Here is a 19,180-nt window from a genome sequence, read left to right as displayed (position 1 = left end):
TTGAAAAAACGGAGAAATGGTCTGAAATAAATAGGATGAAATTCAATAAAGACATATGCAAAGTAATTCACTTAGGAAGGAATACTCAATTATACAAAATGGAAAAGAGTACTGCAAAAATTATCTGGGGGTTGTAGTGGATCGCAAAATAAATGAGTCCACAATGTATTACTGTTGCAATACTATATTAGCAGGAGTGTTGTAAACAAGACACGAGAAGTAATTCTTCCTCTCTACTCAGCACTAATAAGGCCTCAACCAAAGTATTGTGTTCAGTTCTGGGCACCACCCTTTGGGAAGGATGTGGAAAAATTGCAGAAAGTTCAAAGGAAAGCAACAAAACTAATTAAAGGTCTAGACAAAAAAATTGGGATTGTTTTGTTTGGAGAAGAGAAGACTAAGGGGAGGGGGCATGATAACAGTTTTCAAGTACATAAAAGATTGTTATAAAGAGGAGGGTGATAAATTGTTCTCTTTAACCATGAAGGTTAGGACAAGACATAGTGGGCTTAAATTGCAGCAAGGGAGGTTGAAGTTAGAATTAGGAAAAGCTTCTTAACTGCCAGGATAGTTGAGCACTGGAACAAACTACTTAAGAAGGTTGTGCAATGGTTGTCATTATAGATTTTTAACGGGTTAGACAAACACTTGCCAGCAATGGTCTAGATAATACTTAGTCCTGCCTCAGTTCAGGAGACTGGACTACATGACCTATCTAGGTCCCGTCTAGTCCTATATTTCTATGTTTTTATGCCCAATGACATTGCACAAAAGTTCTTCGTTAGACTTTTATTCCTGAAGCATAAATTAAAAGGCATTGTCTCCCACTGATGTTCAGAGTAAACTATTACCACCTTTTTATATTGCAGAATGAAAGAAAGTTTCCCCTCTTCTTCATGGAGAATATACCATTCACAAGAAATATAGATTGCTAATAAATATTAAGGGCTTGGTTCTGGTTTCACTTTCTCCAGTAACTCAACTGAAGTAATTGTAAAACAAACATAAAGTAAGAGCAGAGTCAAGCCCTAAGGACTCTATGTTCCAGAGAAGGCCTATTCCCTTTCAGCCAGATTGCTTCTTTCAGTTGTCAGTGCTCTGAAGCATCATGCACAGTCAAAATTTGTATGAATGGGTTAAAAAAAGGAAGACTACAGCAAATTGTTAATAAGTTAAGAATTAAATAGCTGGTGACATCATCAAATGAGGCACGGGTCACTTGCTGGAGGATTCTCTGCAGCTTGAGGTCTTCAAACCACAATTTGAGGACTTCAATAACTCAGACATAGGTTAGGGGTTTGTTATAGAAGTGGAGGGGTGAGATTCTGTGGCCTACATTGTGCAGAAGGCCAGACTAGATGATCATAATGGTCCCTTCTGATCTTAAGTCTATGAGTCTACAATGATCCAAGGTTGTCATAACTTTAGTCCCAGATTTGGACCTTAGCGTCCAAAATATGGGGGTTAGCATGAAAACCTCCAAGCTTAGCTACCAGCTTGGACCTGGTACTTGCTGCCACCACCCAAAAAATTAGAGTGTTTTGGGGCACTCTGGTCCCCCTGGAAAACCTTCCCTGGGGACCCCAAGACCCAAATCCCTTGAGTCTCACAACAAAGGGAAATAATCCTTTTCCCTTCACCCCTCCAGGTGCTCCTGGAGAGATACACAGATACAAGCTCTGTCAATCCAAACAGAGTGACTCCCCCTCTCCGTTCCCAGTCCTGGAAACAAAAGCACTTTCCTCTTCACCGAGAGGGAATGCAAAATCAGGCTAGCAAATCCAACACACACAGATCTCCCCCTGATTTCTTCCTCCCACCAATTCCCTGGTGAGTACAGACTCAATTTCCCTGAAATTTCCCAGAAAAGAAAACTCCAACAGGTCTCAAAAAGAAAGCTTTATATAAAAAAGAAAGAAAAAATACATACAAATGGTCTCTCTGTATTAAGGTGACACATACAGGGTCAATTGCTTAAAAGAATATTGAATAAACAGCCTTATTCAAAAAGAATACAAATCAAAGCACTCCAGCACTTATATTCATGCAAATACCAAAGAAAAGAAACCATATAACTTACTATCTGATCTCTTTGTCCTTACACTTGGAAACAGAAGATTAGAAAGCAGAAACTACTTCTCCAAAGCTCAGAGAAAGCAGGCAGACAGACAAAGACTCAGACACAAACTTCCCTCCACCCAGAGTTGAAAAAATCCGGTTTCCTGATTGGTCCTCTGGTCAGGTGCTTCAGGTGAAAGAGACATTAACCCTTAGCTATCTGTTTATGACAAAGGTTATGAAAGGTTTAAATATTTTTAAAAGGGTCCTAAGAACAACGGACTAGCTCCTCAATGTAAACTGGTTCAGCTCATTTGACTTCAATGGAGAATATAAAAACAGCCATACTAGGTCAGACCAAGGATCCATCTAGCTCAGTATCCTGTCTTCTGACAGTGGCCATTGTTAGGTACCCCAGAGGGAAAGAACAGAACATGTAATCATCAAGTGATCCATTCCCTGTCACTCATTCCCAGCTTCTTTCACACAGAGGCTAGGGACACCATCCCTGTCCATCCTGGCTAATAGCCATTGATGAACCTATCCTCTATGAATTTCTCTAGTTCTTTTTTGAACCCTGTTATAGTCTTGGCCTTCACAGCATCTTCTGGCACAGATTCACTGTGCATTGTGTGAAGAAATACTTCCTTTTGTTTGTTTTAAACTTGATGCCTATTAATTTCATTTGGTGACCCTAAGTTCTTGTGTTAAGAGAAGGAATAAATAACATTTCCTTATTTACTTTCTTCACACCAGTCATGATTTTATAGACCTCAATTATATTCCCCCTTAGTCATCTCTTTTCCAAGCTGAATAGTCCCAGTCTTATTAATCTCTCCTCATACAGGAGCCATTCCATACCCCTAATCACTTTTGTTGCCCTTTTCTGAACCTTTTCCAATTCCAATATATCTTTTTTGAGATGGGCCAACCACATATGCATGCAGTATTCAAGATGTGGACATACCATGGACTTATATAGAGACAATATATTTTCTGTCTATCATAAACAGATAAGTAAGAGTTAATAGAACAGAAGTACTTCATATCTCTTTTGCCTGTAAAGGGTTAACAAGATCAGTGAGCCTGGTTGTCACCTGACCAGAGGACCAATCAGGAGACAGGATACTTTCAAATCTTGAGGAAGGGAAGTTTTTGCGTGTGCTGTTAGTGTTTGGTTGTTGTTCACTCTGGGGGCTCAGAGGGACCAGACATGCAACCAGGTTTCTATCCAATCTCTTTGATACAGTCTCTTATATGTCCAGAATAGTGAGTACTAGGTAGATAAGGCGAGTTAGGCTTATGTTTGTTTTCTTTATTTGCAAATGTGTATTTGGCTGGAAGGAGTTCAAATTTGTATTGTGCTGAAAGGATTTTTATTTGTACTTGTATACTTAGGCTGGGAGGGTATTCCCAGTGTCTATAGCTGAAAGACCCTGTAACATATTCCATCTTAAATTTACAAAGATAATTTTTACTGTTTTTTCCTTCTTTAATTAAAAGCTTTTCTTGTTTAAGAACCTGATTTTTTTTTATTGTGGTGAGACCCCAGGGGACGGGGTCTGGATTCACCAGGGAATTGGTGGGGAGAAAGGAGGGAAGGGGGAGAGAAAGGTTAATTTCTCTCTGTGTTAGGATTACTTTCTCTCTCAGGGAGAGTCTGGGAGGGGGAGAGAGAAGGAGGGGGAAAGGTGAATTTTCCTCTCTGTTTTAAGATTCAAGGAGTTTGAATCACAGTGATCTTCCAGGGTAACCCAGGAAGGAGAAGTCTGGGAGAGGCAACAGTGAGGGAAAGGGTTTACTTTCCTTGTGTTAAGATCCAGAGGGACTGGGTCTTGGGGGTCCCCGGGCAAGGTTTTGGGGGGACCAGAGTTTACCAGGCACTGGAATTCCTGGTTGGTGGCAGTGCTACAAGTACTAAGCTGGTAATTGAGCTTAGAGGAATTCATGCTGGTACCTCATCTTTTGGACGCTAAGGTTCAGAGTCGGGAATTATACCATGACACTGTCTTATTATCTATCTCTTTCTTAATGATTCCCAACATTCTGTTCTCTTTTTTGACTGCTGCTTCACATTGAGTGGATGTTCTCTGAGAATGATCCACAATGATATCAAGATCTCTTTCTTGCGTGGTAACAGCTAATTTAGATGCCATCATTATATATGTATAGCTGGGATTGTGTTTTCCAATGTGCATTACTTTGCATTTATCAACACTGAATTTTATCTGACATTTTGTTGCTCTGTCACCCAATTTTAAGAGATCCTTTTGTAGCTCTTCGCAATCTGCCTGGGACTTAACTATCTTGAGTAGCTTTGTATCATCTGCAAATTTTGCCACCTCACTGTTTACCTCTTTTTCCAGATCGTTTATGAATATGTTAAACAGTATTGGTCCCAGTACAGACTCCTGGGCAACATCACTATTTACCTCTCTTCATTCTGAAAACTGACCATTTATTCCGATCCTTTGTTGCCTATCTTTTAACCAGTTACCAATCCATGACCTTCCCTCTTATCCTATGACGACTTACTTTGCTTAAGAGCCTTTGGTGAGAGACTTATTCAAAAGCTTTTTGAAAATCTAAGTATACTATATCCACTAGATCCTCCTTGTCCACATACTTGTTGATCCCCTCAAAGAATTCAAGTCAATTTGTGAGGCATGATTTTCCTTTACAAGAACAATGTTGACTCTTCCCCAACAAATTATGTTCATCTATGTGTCTGATATTTTTGTTCTTTACTATAGTTTCAACCAGTTTTCCCGGTAGTGAAGTCAGTCTTACCAGCTTGTAATTGCTGGGATCACCTCTGGAACTCTTTTTAAAAATTGGCATCACATTTGCTATCCTCCAGTCATTTGGTACAGAAGCTGATTTAAATGATAGGTTACAAACCACAGTTAGTAGTTCTACAATTTCACATTTGAGTTTCTTCAGAACTCTTAGGTGAATACCATCTGGTCCTGGTGGCTTATTACTGTTTAGTTTATCAATTTGTTCCAAAATCACCTCTAATGACACCTCAATCTGGGATAGTTCCTCAGATTTGTCACCTAAAAAGAATTGTTCAGGTTTGAAAATCTCCCTCAGCCATGAAGACCGATGCAAATAATTCATTTAGTTTCTCTGCAATGGCATTGTCATCCCTGAGTGCTCCTTTAGCATCTCGATCATCCAGTGGCCCCACTGGTAATTTAGCAGTCTTCCTGCTTCTGATATACTTAAAAAAAATGTTATTACATTTTTAGTCATTGGCTAGCTGTTCTTCAGATTCTTTTTTGGCTTTCCTAATTATATTTTTGCACTTCATTTGCCAGAGTTTATGCTCCTTTCTATTTTCCTCGCTAGGATTTGACTACCACTTATTACCTCTCACTGTTTCTTTTACTTTGTTGTTTAGCCACAATGTCACTATATATATTAAATTTGGGGTATACATTTAAGTTGAGCATCTATTATGGTGTCTTTAAAAAGTTTCTATACAGCTTACAGGAATTTCACTTTTGGCAGTGTTATCTTTTAATTTCTGTTTAACTAACCTACTCATTTTTGTGTAGTTTCCCTTTCTGAAATTAAATAATACAGTTTTTTGGTTGCTGTGGCATTTTCCCCGCCACAGGGATGTTCAATTTAATTATATTAGGATCACTATTACCAAGCGGTCCAGCTATATTCTCCTCTTGGACCATATCCTGTATTCCACTTAGGACTAAATCAAGAATTGCCTCTCCTCTTGTGGGTTCCAGGAATAGCTGCTTCAAGAAGCAGTCCTTTAAGATGTCAGGAAACTTTATCTCAGCATCCTGTCCTCAGGTGACATGTACCCAGTCAATATGGGGGTATTTCAAATCCCCCATTATTACTGAGGGTTTTTTTTTTATTTTAATAGCCTCTCTAATCTCCCTGAGCATTTCACAGTCAGTATCACCATCCTGGTTGGGTAATATATCCCTACTACTATATTCTTATTATTAGAGCATGGGATTACTATCTATAGAGATTCTATGGTACAGTTTGGGTCTTTTAAGATTTTTTACTTCATTTGATTCTATACTTTCCTTCACATATAGTGCCACTCCTCCAGCAGCACAACCTGTTCTGTCCTGCCGATGTATTCTGTATCCCAGTATTACTGTTTCCCATTGATTATTTTGATTCCACCAAGTTTCTGTGATGCCTTTTATATCAATATCCTCATTAAATACGAGGCAGTCTAGTTCATCTTATTATTTAGGCTTCCTGCTTTGGTATACAAGCATTTAAAAAAGTGTCACTTTTTAGCATCCTCTCATTACATGATGTAATTGAATGGGACTTTTTTTTTTATTCGACTGTTTCTCATCAGATCCCAGCTGTATTTTAATCATCTTCTATCCTCTCCTCCTTACTAGGATATAGAGAATCTCCATCACTCAGTTGACAGCTACATCAATTTACATCACTTGAAGATCTGTATGTTAAATTCTGGAATAAGTACAGGAAAACCTGCTCATCTCATGCTCAGAGATTCTACCACTTCCAATCATTTCTTCCTTAGCCCTACTTCCCTTCCATATTCATCTATTAGTATTGAATCTAATATGCTTACCTTTAAAAAAATGGATTACACAACAGACATTTAATGCAGGTCAAATAGCTGGCATTATATAAATAAAATCTAGGTCTGCTTTTTCTAAAAAAATCTTAAAATGCATGTTACCAGACATACGCCTTCTGGTGATTGATATCAGATCAAGACATTGTATTAGTACCACAATCCTACATTATAATACTGTTGTGTTGACTCAGTCTTGTACAGTTGTATACCACATCATCTGTTCTATGTATGGGATGGCAGCATAGGAGCAACAAGTACATAACACAATACAGGGGTCAAGAGGATTGGGATGTCTGAGTTGCAGTCAACAGCATGGTTCAAGACGTGAGGTGTGTCATACAGCAACAGAATGGTAACGACCACGCACACTGTCTCAATGTTCAATGTCAGATTCTGGCAGCATGAAGAATAGCAGTATCCCAAATGGTAGAAGACACGAACTAGCTGTCTGCCCTTTTAAGTACAGGAAGAAAGTAATAATTAAATGATTAAGGAATGAACAGTAATCTATTAAATTCTCCTTGTGCTGATCATCAGTGTAAAATAAAACAAAAAGATTTAGTCTGGGTCACTTTACTTAGCCTATTGTTATGACTTAGGTAATCAGAATAATTTTCAAACCAGGGGAAAATGCAAGTCATGTTCACCAGCATAATTTATATGTCCACTTGGGGTTTATATTGGTGCCACTCTACTAATAGCTATAATTTCAGAGTCGACAAGGCCTAGAGCTATTTTCTCAAACTGAGCATCAGAAAAGTGATGAAATGGAGCAGTCTATTGCCTAAACACACCATTTTTCTGGGAGAATTCTGACTACAAGGTACAAAGACAAAATGAGTACAGCTAGGTGGATGGCAGCTAGGGGCAAGTTCTGGGGGATTTGTTTAAAAATAAACACTTTTGTTATAACAATTGAAAATAAAGTACCAGTGGCTAGCAAGTTCTGCTTTCTTTATGAGACCACATATTGTATAGATTTTCAAACTGATAATACTCTTGTTCAGTAGTATGAAATTTGTGCAAAATGGTATTCTGTTATCCTCGCAGTGGAAATAATACACCAAAAACAGAGACAAGAAACTGAGTGAAATATTTCAGATTAAACCTTTTTCCTCTGAAAAAGGCAGATTAATTTTGACCAAAACATTTCATGAGTACATGTCAAATTTGTACAACTTTTTCAGTGGGGGGAAAAAAATCTGAAAAAAAAAGTCAATGTTTCATTTCAACTGTCTAAAAATTAAACATTTTGAATTTTGATTTGAAATGACTTGTTTTTTAATTTTATTTCAGTTAAAAAAAGAAAGGTAAAATCACCCTCAGAAACACAATAAAACATTTTGTTTCAGGTTGAATGAAACATTTCACTTGACAAAAATATTTTTTCCTCCCAATTTTTCAGCATGCCAAAAATTTGAACAATTGTCATTTCAACTCAAACAAACGGGGTTGTTTGCTTTTTTTTATTTTTAGTTGGGTCAATAAAATTTCAATAGAAAACACTCAGCTAAAATGTCAAATTCTATTGTACTCTATATGAAATGGTACATGTAGCAGGCTGGACTCCTGCTCTGGGAGAGAAAAGGTTAAAACAGCCCTGGTAAGGGGCAGTAGCTGAAGCCAGAAGCCTGGGCTGATGGCGGGAGTGGCTGCAGCTGGGGGCCATGCCCCAAACTGAGCCACAGGGCCTAATAAGAAGGCCAGGGGAGGCAGAAGCAAAAAGAGTCTCTCTCTGATGGGGAGGGAGAGGCAGGCAGGCAGGCAGGCAGGCAGGCAGGCAGGCAGGCAGGCAGGCGAGCGACCTAAAGGAAGGCAGGGCTGGGGGAAAATCCTTAGGAGCTGAGAAGCCCTAGGCCAGCAACTCCCCAGGTTGCAGGGCCTAATTCTAGGCCTGCAAGGTACTGAGCTTGCAGAAGGGCAGCCGGAGGGTGGGTAAAGGCAGCCAGGCCAAAATCCTTTTGCCTAGGATGAGTGGCTGATACTGCAGTCTGCCCCAGGGTGTGGGGATAGACAATGACTGGGCAGTAGCCAATACTGAGGCAAAGTGGGGATAGTGGGGTGGGTTTCCCTTGGGAAGGGGGGAGACCCAGAGAAAGGGGCACTGAGGTCCAGGGAGGGGCCCGGGGCCAGCAGAGGATAGGTGGATCACCGGCCTGCAGAGGGCGCTCTGTAGCTGTAATCGAGCTAATTCCCTGAAGCAACCAGCAGGAGGCACCACAGGGGTGAGTCCACATGTTTACAGTACACACTTAACAACAGTAGGGCAGTGTTCTTGAAACCTAGCCAGACACCAGAGAAGACAGAAAAGAGTGTGTGACTGCCTCCTGTGTAGCCCACTGGTCAGGGTGTGTTACTAATGGTTTGAATGTGACAAAAGACTGTGCTTGTGATGATATCTTTTTTGGGGGGGCGGTGCGCGTGCGTGCATGCATGTGCAGGGTTTTTAGCACATTGGGGCCACAATCATTGAAGGCACTAAGTACTGCCTCAATAGAAATAAAACACTACTGCTAATAAAAAGGAAACCAGTAAATTCAATCAATAGATTTTCACCATGCCTCTGAGAATACCAGATTCAGTACACACCACTAAGAAATAGTGAAGACTCACTCCAAACTGGCGGTTATTCTATCATTAGATATACCAAGCCATTACCAAAAGTAGACTTATGTCTCACCACACTGGATAACAAGAAGTCAAAACTGCAGTCTCCTTAGGCATTCCTGCCCTTATTGGACCACTCGGACACTGGACTCTATGATGAGTGGTTACTGAAAACCAGTTTAATCAAATATACTGTCCTTCCAATTTCAAGAGATCAGCCACTTAGCCAGGTCAATATATAACTCAGATCTTAGCCAATAATTATGCTGCTGCCCATTGTTTATTAACTAAAATCTAAAGAACTATTAATAAAAAACGTTATAAATGGTTAATAGATCATATACATACAATAATTGCAAAAGTTCTTCTATCAGGTTTGTAACAGTGATGTTATAGACTGCTCTGGTAACTTCCAAAAGATTGGTAGGTCCTCAGTTCCATATGATCCTCTTAATTGGAAACACACAGTCCAGAGAATCAGAGCAGGAAAGAGACAACATTGAGATATCTCAGAGGTCTTTTATACCCTTTGCCATGTGCCTGGAAATTTAGTGACTCAAACACAGCTCACAGCCTCTGCTTGAGGAAAGTTACTGCTCTAAGATGCAGTTCAGGGTCACAAACATATCATGTATCCTCAAAAGATTTGATGACTCACAAGGCACCCATTGCCCATATCTGTGCTAAGGCATCCACAGGAAGGCTTACTGTGTGGAATGAGTTTCTTCTATGGCCTATTGTTAGAGTGCAGTGTTCTTAATGGGTCATCAAGCTTGAAGAGTCATGAGTTTCATAGATTATTAGTGTTGGAAGGGACCTCAGGAGATCATCTAGTCAAACCCATGCTCAAAGCAGGGCCAATTCCCAAATGGCCCCCTCAGGGATTGAACTCACACCCCTGGGTTTAGCAGGCCAATGCTCAAACCACTGAGTCCATTCACAATGTGCTGGCTAGACTGGATGTAAACTACCTTGTGGGTGTTGCCCCAGGAACAAACTCATTTGAGATAGCCAAATTCATAACTTGATGGTACATGGATTTAAACAAGATGATTTTATTTAGCCAATCATATTTTCTTCATTGACACCTTACATGACATAATTTGTACAAGATTTGTTGCAATTGTCTAAATGTGGCAATATCAGTGATAAAAATAGATCATTACAGTATCATGGTGACAGGGTGCTGAGCAGAAAGACTGAAGAATCAGCCCCCTGCCACATCAGCCCCATTTAAGTGAATAAAGTGGAGCTTACCAGAAAGAATCTGCGCTAATTGAGGAATGAGAGCCAGGTGCCAGCCCAGTTAGCCCCAGGCTACATAAAAGGCTGGGAGGAAGGAAGCCTGAGTGGTGTGATGGAAGAGAGCAAGGGAGGGCAGGCAGGCAGGGAGAAAGCCCTTCCCTTCTGGGTTCAGACACAAGGAACCCAGAGCTGTGTATGCTCTGTGAGAAGGTGGTGGGAGCACAAACTTGTAAATAAAAGCACCAGTGGTTTCAGAACCTGAGGGTCTCTGGGTGACTGTAGCTGAGCCTTGCAGAGGCAGGAGCCGGAGTGTGAGCTGCACTCTGTTGCAATCACATATACCTATTAGGCACATGGAATATTGTTGTACACTGGATGGGACACAAGACAGTACTCCAACTTTTCCTTTTTCCAAACCCATTGTTGTCACTGAGGCAGTCAGTCAAGTTACATGAGCAAGGATACATAACCATCTTCTGTATAAACAGGACAGCACACCTGCACACAAAAATAATCACTCTGAGTGTGACAAGAGACCCTTTAATGTAAAATCTGCTTTACAAAGAAAATAAAAACTAGCTGCTAATAGATTACAGGTCTTTTCCCTTAGGAAGAAATTCAATATTTTTAAATCTGGGGTACACATAAGAAAAAAAATCTGTCTTGTGGAGAAGAGGAAAGGAAAAATTAACATGTACTAATCAGACTCCCTGGATATGCTTTTCTTCTGCTATTTTTCCCTTCCAGGCCTGAAAGAAGAAAAATCCCAGTCAGTTGTTCCCACTCCTGCTGATGAGGGTTTCATAAGGATACCGAAACCCTCACATGTGACTTCAGTGATCAGTCACAAAACACAAACTATTCAAAAGAATAGTGACAACACAAAGTTCACTGGTGACTAATCCACAGGACAGAATTAATTTTGTTCTCAAACATTTGGACAATTTTGAACAATCAACAAACTGATAAAAAAAATCACATTGTTCATGGACAATTCACAAATGACAAAGAACTAAATTAGACACATTTTGCTATTAAAACATTGCCTATCTCTGTTTCATGAAGTGAATTTATACTCAAAGACTACAATGGAGTTAGTTAAGGACAGTTGCATCCTTCATGCAATACTATTGACTTCAATTGACTACTGAGGGAACAGGGGAGTGGGTGGGAATTTGTCCAACTATATCATCTCTATATTTTATTTATTTTCCCCTTGTTCATTAAGTCCATAGTGACCATGCTTTTTTCACTTTGTTAATTAAGGACATGGAAATACTGAACATGTGTTTAAGACTATACAAAATAAATATAACCCATTTTGACATTTGTCTCTTTAAATTCAGGCCCTGATCCTTCACAGAATTATGAACTTGATTAACTATGGATGGTGAGTAGCCCCATTGTCACCACACACAAATCCAAATTCTGCAAAAATTATTATTCAGAAACACACCAAAATGCATGCTTAAGCTCTTCACTCCTTTTCTGGACTGTTTACCTTGGTTGAAGAAGCCACAGACGCATAAAGAGTCCTTAAATCCCTTGATTCCACTTGAGAAAGGATTCCTCCAGCATAGGCACTGCAGACACAGATATAAGTCTGCCTTTTTAGGCAGATTCACAAACCCCAGTGTAGACATTATGTCAGGGACAGGGATGCAACACACTTTACTACAGAGATTCTGGGTAGCATAGCAGCCCATACAAAGGTTGATATAATTCAGACAGATTTAAGGTTGTCTAAATTATTCTGATATCCAGTCCAGACCCCAGACTCAAGAGGACTGAAGAGTGGTTTAAATCCAGCTTTAACAACACTTCCCCACACCCACAGGATGTTAGAGGCATAGCACAGAATCAGACCCACTTATTTTAATAGGATTTCCATGCTCTAGTGTTTTTCTGAACTCAAATGAAAGTGCATAAAGTTAAACATGCACATATGTCTTTTCAGAACTGGGGCCTGTTACTGTAAATTCAGCGTAGGCTTTGTCTGCCAAATGGACTACTGGTATAGAAACACTTGGATGGGTTGACAAATTTTCTGCTTAAATTCCTTTGTCATAGAAAATTGAATTTTTGACTAAATATTTATTTTTCACAAAATGTGCCACTTTCCATGGAAAACTTCAATTTTTAGTTTAAAAAAAAAAAAGCCCCCAAACCAAAATATTTTGATTTGGGTAAACTGCTCTGGCACCTCATGGGACCTGTAGTTTGTAGAATGTCCATATGCTCTTCTATAAGGGGAGCTCCCTAGCCATGCTACTTTTCCAATAACCCATTACAGCCAGGGATTCTCATGATGAGGGTAGACCATGATGCGTAAGGGGAGATGCAGTCTGAGCAAGGAACCTGGTCCATAGGGGAGAATGGGAGCATGAGGCATTTCAGCAGATATCTGAATCAATTGTTTGTTGTTTTCAGCTGTAATTTTTCAGAATTTGAATTTTTAATCAACAATTGAAATTTTCCATGAAAAAAAATCGTTTTCTGACCAAGTCTAATAAACACATATCACTTTATTTTTAAATTCATTGCCAAATCTGACTAAGAGTTCTGTATAGTTTGAAATCTTGCGTCTCTCACCAACAGAAGTTGGACCAATACAAGATATCACTTCACCCATCGTATCTCTCTAAAGTCATTCCAACTCAGAGACAGACAATTTCACCGCTGGCATAAATGAGTACAGCTCCTTTGACTTTGATATTGAATTTGACTCATTCAGCCAAAACAGGGAATGCAAGCCTATTCAGTAAATTCACTAAATTTAGCATTCCTATATATTATGTAAAAAATGTATTATTTTAATTTATATTTGGAAAAAAAAATAAAGTCAGATCCTCAAACCTGGCTCTAGCTTCTTTGCTATTTTCCCTGGCAGTTCCAGGGGAATGGGAAATGTGGCTGAAACCCTGTTCCTCTCCATTTTGAGGGAGTTACAGCGCTGCAACTTTGAAGGTGTACACATCTGCAGGGCACCACCAGCGCTGCAACTCCCTGTTTGCAGCGCTGGCCGTACTCCCGTTTTGTCTCGGGTGTAGAGGATCCAGCGCTGGTGATCCAGCGCTGGTAATCCAATGTAAACACTTACCAGCGCTTTTCTTGACCTCCGTGGAAGGAGGAAGCCTCTGGTAATCAAGCTGATCTCCTTTCCCGGTTTGCTCTCTCGTTCCCGGAACCCCGAGCAAGCAGGTCTCCTTCCCTGCGGTTTGCTGGGTGGCTCCGGGAACGCGAGAGCAAACCGCGGCGAAGCTGGTCTCCTTCCCCGGTTTGCTCTCTCGGTCCCGGAACCCCGAGCAAGCAGGTCTCCTTCCCTGCGGTTTGCTGGGTGGCTCCGGGAACGCGAGAGCAAACCGCGGCGAAGCTGGTCTCCTTCCCCGGTTTGCTCTCTGGTTCCCGGAACCCCGAGCAAGCAGGTCTCCTTCCCTGCGGTTTGCTGGGTGGCTCCGGGAACGCGAGAGCAAACCGCGGCGAAGCTGGTCTCCTTCCCCGGTTTGCTCTCTGGTTCCCGGAACCCCGAGCAAGCAGGTCTCCTTCCCTGCGGTTTGCTGGGTGGCTCCGGGAACGCGAGAGCAAACCGCGGCGAAGCTGGTCTCCTTCCCCGGTTTGCTCTCTGGTTCCCGGAACCCTGAGCAAGCAGGTCTCCTTCCCTGCGGTTTTCTGGGTGGCTCCGGGAACGCGAGAGCAAACCGCGGCGAAGCTGGTCTCCTTCCCCGGTTTGCTCTCTGGTTCCCGGAACCCCGAGCAAGCAGGTCTCCTTCCCTGCGGTTTGCTGGGTGGCTCCGGGAACGCGAGAGCAAACCGCGGCGAAGCTGGTCGCCTTTCCCGGTTTGCTCTCGCGTTCCCGGAACCCCCCTTGAAGCCGCCCAACAGCGCTGCGGTGTGGCCACATCTAACACCACTTGCAGCGCTGGTTGCTGTAAGTGTGGCCACTCTGCAGCGCTGGCCCTATACAGCTGTACTAATACAGCTGTAACAACCAGCACTGCAAAATTTTAGATGTAGACATGGCCTGAGACACATAAAGGGAGAACCTGGAGCAGCTGAGGACCTAGCCTTATTACTATACTGAGATATTTTGTTGCCAGGTTTCAGTGTGGAGCATATATGGAGATCAATCAACTGGGGCTCAAAATAAAAGCATAAAGACTATCAATATTTATGAGTCCTTCTGTATTCTTAATCATTATATTGCCATGTAATAATTATGAAAGCATTGTTAAGTAAATGTCACACACTGAAACAGATGATATTTTAAGCTTCAAACACCTGGTGATCCTGTTTTCCCAGCTGTATGTTAGATACAGTCACTGTTTAATCTACTGAAGAAAACAAAGACAGCACCAAAATCTAGAGGGAGCTCTACTACTATCATGTATTTAAAATATTTTGATCAAGTATTTTTACTTATACACTCTGCTGCAAAGCCTTTTATGCAGTTTGCTTAGATAGTCCTTCTAGAACTAAGATGTACAATAAATTATTATAATTACTGGTATGTCTTTTTCTCTGGGAAGTATTTGCTCTGTGTAAATATTAGAATGAAATGTCTATTACAGAACTTCCTCCATTACATAGAAAGTTATCTGAGGTGTAGATGTAAAAGGAAACTAGCTATCAAATGTGTTTTAGCAGGAATGTGAAAACACATTTACACCTACCAAAGAGAAAGTGGGCAATTTGCAGACAATTATTTAGGAAGGAGACAGCAAGAAAAGGACTGAATAGCAGAAAAAGGTTGCAAATTGATGTTATATTACACTTCATTATCATGAAGTTCTCAAATAAGTTATATAGTTTAGTTTTTAAAATTAGATCCATTTTAGAAGGTTTCTGAAATGCTCACTTTATGTACGTGTGCACACACCCAAATTTAAATTTAAAGTTATAGGCCAGAGTCAATGACTAAGGCCTGGTCTACATATAAAACATGACCACGGCACAACTGCACTGCTGTAGCACTTAAGTGTAGACACTATAGAAATGGGAAAGGCTCTCCTGCTACTGTAAATAATCCATCTCTGTGAGAGGCGGTAAATAGGTCAGCAGCAGAATTCTTCCATTGACCTATCAGTCTACACTGGAGATTAGATTGGTTTAGCTACATCTCTCCCCCTCAGAGACATAACTATGCAGATGTAACTTTTCAGTGCAGACCAGCCCTAAGGTCACAAATATTTACACAAATATTGCATTTTATAGTGTATTATACACTGACAGCATTTATAAATATGAAAGATACTTGATTATTAAACACACATAACAATGAGAGATTAAAACTTGTAAACTACTAGGCTGATATTTTTCCCATGTTAAATACAGCTAAAGCATGATATGATTGTTGTGTAAATAGTATGTAGTTCCAACTGCCTCCACTTCTGCATCACACAGCATCACACTTGATATAGCAGCATTTAATTACAAAGACAAATCATTTCTCATTTTCAATATTTCACTGCAGAAAAAATATTCAGAAACAAAGACAGCCAACATTAAAAATCAGAATTAGCTCTAACGGACCTGTCTACCTCTATAGAAGTCTATTAGGAGGATTCGGAACTCTGACAAAGTAAGGTACAGGGCCGGTGCAACCATTTAGGCGGACTAGGTGGTTGCCTAGGGCGCTGAGATTTGAGGGCGCCAAAAAGCACCCCCAATTTTTTTTAAATGGTTGAGCAGCCACTGCTGCTGGGACAGAGAGGGAGTCTAAGCTGCCGGCGGCAGCCGGCAGTCCAGGGGGTCCCCTGGGTCAGGGCTCCGCCCTGGCAGCCCAGGGGTGGGGGTCCCCTGGCCCAGGGAAACCCTGGGCTGCCGCGGAGGCACCCTGACCCTGGGTCAGGCCACCGCCGCGGCAGCCGGCAGCCCAGGGTGTCCGGAGGTGCTCCCGTGGAGCTGCCGCAGTCGTGCCTGCGGACAGTTGGCTGCTCACGCGGCTCCGGTGGACTGCCCACAGGCACCACTGCGGCAGCTCCACCGGAGCTGCGGAGCACCAGACCGCACGCAGACACCACTGCGGCAGCTCCATCTGAGCCGCGGAGCACCGGACCGCACGCAGACACCACTGCGACAGCTCCACCAAGCCGCGGAGCACTGGACTGCACGCAGGCACCACTGCGGCAGCTCCACCAGAGCCGCGGGACCAGCGCTCGGGGCGGCGAAATTGCCATCCGCCTAGGGCGCTCAAAACCCTAGTGCTGGTCCTGGTAAGGTAGCTATTCAAAAGCTTAAAAAAAACTTTCGCTGCATATTCTTAGTTTAACCACTATGAATTTCAGTGGAATACCACCCACTTTTAATGAATCACACCCATGTAAGATGACTAAAATCTAATTGGACACTGTCTGAAGATTTAAAGAATAAGAACATAATCCTTCCTAAATAAGTACTACATTGACCCACAGACTTCTCTCTCTCTCTCTCTCTCTCTCTCTCTCTCTCTCAATATCTCCTTTTTAAATTATAGCTGCACCAGTTTTGCAGATGAGCAAAGTAATGGGCTCTTACTAACATTTAAGGCTCAATCCTGCTCCCATTGGAGAACTGGATCCATGAAATATAATAAAGGCTATCACTGATGTCATCCAAAAACAATTTTTCTTTTATAGCAACCATTTTCTTCTTAAAATAGAACTAGAATTCCTTTCACGTGAGAACATTTTCTGTACCCAGTGAAAGCAGCAAAGAATCCTGTGGCACCTTATAGACTAACAGACGTTTTGGAGCATGAGCTTTCGTGGGTGAATACCCACTTCCTCAGATGCATGTACCCAGTGACTGTGTCTTATTGTAAATTTGCCACCTAGATACCATGATGGGGTATGAGGACAAACCAGACAATTATAAACCAGTTAGCTTAACATGGATACTCAAAAAATTAATTTGTAAGACACAAGAAGTAATTATTTCATTGTACAGAGCGCTAAGTCCTCAGCTGGAGCGCTGTGTCCATTTCTGGGCATCACACTTCAGGTGGACAAAGATGTGGACAAATTGGAGAAAGTCCAGAGGAGGGGGGGGGGGGAAGATTAATGACCTACAAGGAAAGACTGAGAAAAAAATTGAGTTTGTTTAGTCTAGCGAGGGGAAAACAGAGTGGACAAAATAAGTCTTCAAGTACATCAAGAGATAGTTATAAAGAAAATATAAATATAAGAATGACCATACTCGGTCAGACCAATGGTCCATCTAGCCCAGTATCCTGTCTTCTGACAGTGACCAATGTCAGGCAATGATCAGAACAGTGAATCATCGAGTGATCCATCCCTTGTTCTCCACTTCCAGGTTCTGGCAATCAGGGGCTAGGGACATCCAAAGCATGGGGTTACAGCTCTGACAATCGTGGCTAATAGCCATTGATGGGCCTATCCTTCATTAACTTATTCAATTGTTTTTTGTACCCTGGTAGAGTTTTATCCTTCACAACAACCCATGGCAACAAGTTCCACAGGTTGATTGTGATTCGTGTGAAGAAGTACTTCCTTCTGTTTGTTTTAAACTGTCTGCCTATTAATTTAATTGGGTAACCTCTTGTGTTATAGGAAGGAGTAAATGACACTTCCTTATTCATTTTCTTCACACCATTCATGATTTCATAGATCTCTATCATATCCCATCTTAGTCATTTCTTTTCCAAGCTGAAAAGTCCTAGTCTTTTTTAAGAGAAGGGGATTAATTGTTCTCCTTCACCTCTGAGGACAGGACAAGAAGTAATGGACTTACATTGCAGCAAGGAAGAGTTACTAAGTATTTTCTAATGTCTAAGCTAACTGTAAGGGTAGTTGAACACTGGAACAAATTACCCAGGGAGGTTGTGGAATCTCACTGGAGGTTTTGTCTAATCTATTCTTAAAACACCTGTCAGGGATGGTCTAGATAATACTTAGTCCTGCCTCATTGCAGGTGACTGGACTTGATGACCTATCAAAATCACTTCCAGTCTTACATTGCTATGATTCTATGGTGTTTGGCATACTAAATATATTGTATGTATATAGAGATATAGGCCATGATTCAGCAAAACACTCAAGCATGCATTTAAACATGAACTTAAGCTTGTCTCTTTCACCAACAGAAGTTGGTCAAGTAAAAGATATTATCAGACCCACCTTGTCTCTATTGCTTTAATTCATGTGAGCTGAAACTAGCAAGTTTTGGAAGAGGCCCATTCAAAAAGTCTCCATCCTTTATAATTGTAATGCATTAATCAATAGTCAGAGGTTTCCTAATAAACTGATGAAAATCTAATTTCAGGATAATTCTTCCAAGAGAAGCAGTACTGCACTTCATAGAAGCAAAATACTTTGAAACCTGTTATATGCTTGGAAAAAAACAGCTCCTTTATTTCCACATATAAATTATATATAGTCAATCTTCTAGAATATTTCTCAAACTCAGTCTGATATATATAGCACATCTGTTTGATGATAGAGAACATTATCCAATTTATATGGATGATCTATCATCATGATCATCTATGATTTAATCTCACATCTTGCCAGGAGTTCTGCACAGATTTTGGGGGCCAGCTGCATAAAGCTCCAGGCAGAATTGGGGCCTTATTTTGTAGTAACATGCTAAATCTTTCTAAACGCAGACGTAGACATACCCCCTGCCTCAAAGACCAGATGATCTAAAAAAAACATTTACTGTATGCTAGCA

At 41.1% G+C, this 19,180-nt stretch overlaps 1 long non-coding RNA gene across 1 annotated transcript; it reads right to left on the bottom strand.

Moving 5' to 3' along the window:
• Positions 1–2,456: 2,456 nt before the first annotated feature.
• Positions 2,457–17,829, bottom strand: LOC115646423. The gene is made up of 3 exons (XR_003999021.1): positions 17,798–17,829; positions 11,555–11,563; positions 2,457–2,517 (listed from the first exon to the last, which is right to left on the bottom strand). It is a non-coding gene; the product is annotated as an uncharacterized LOC115646423 (long non-coding RNA).
• Between the last annotated feature and the right edge of the window lie 1,351 nt (positions 17,830–19,180).

The sequence above is a fragment of the Gopherus evgoodei genome, chromosome 2 (assembly GCF_007399415.2).
Source record: "Gopherus evgoodei ecotype Sinaloan lineage chromosome 2, rGopEvg1_v1.p, whole genome shotgun sequence".
Lineage (NCBI taxonomy): Eukaryota > Metazoa > Chordata > Testudines > Testudinidae > Gopherus > Gopherus evgoodei.
This window is presented reverse-complemented; position numbering and strand designations above follow the sequence as displayed.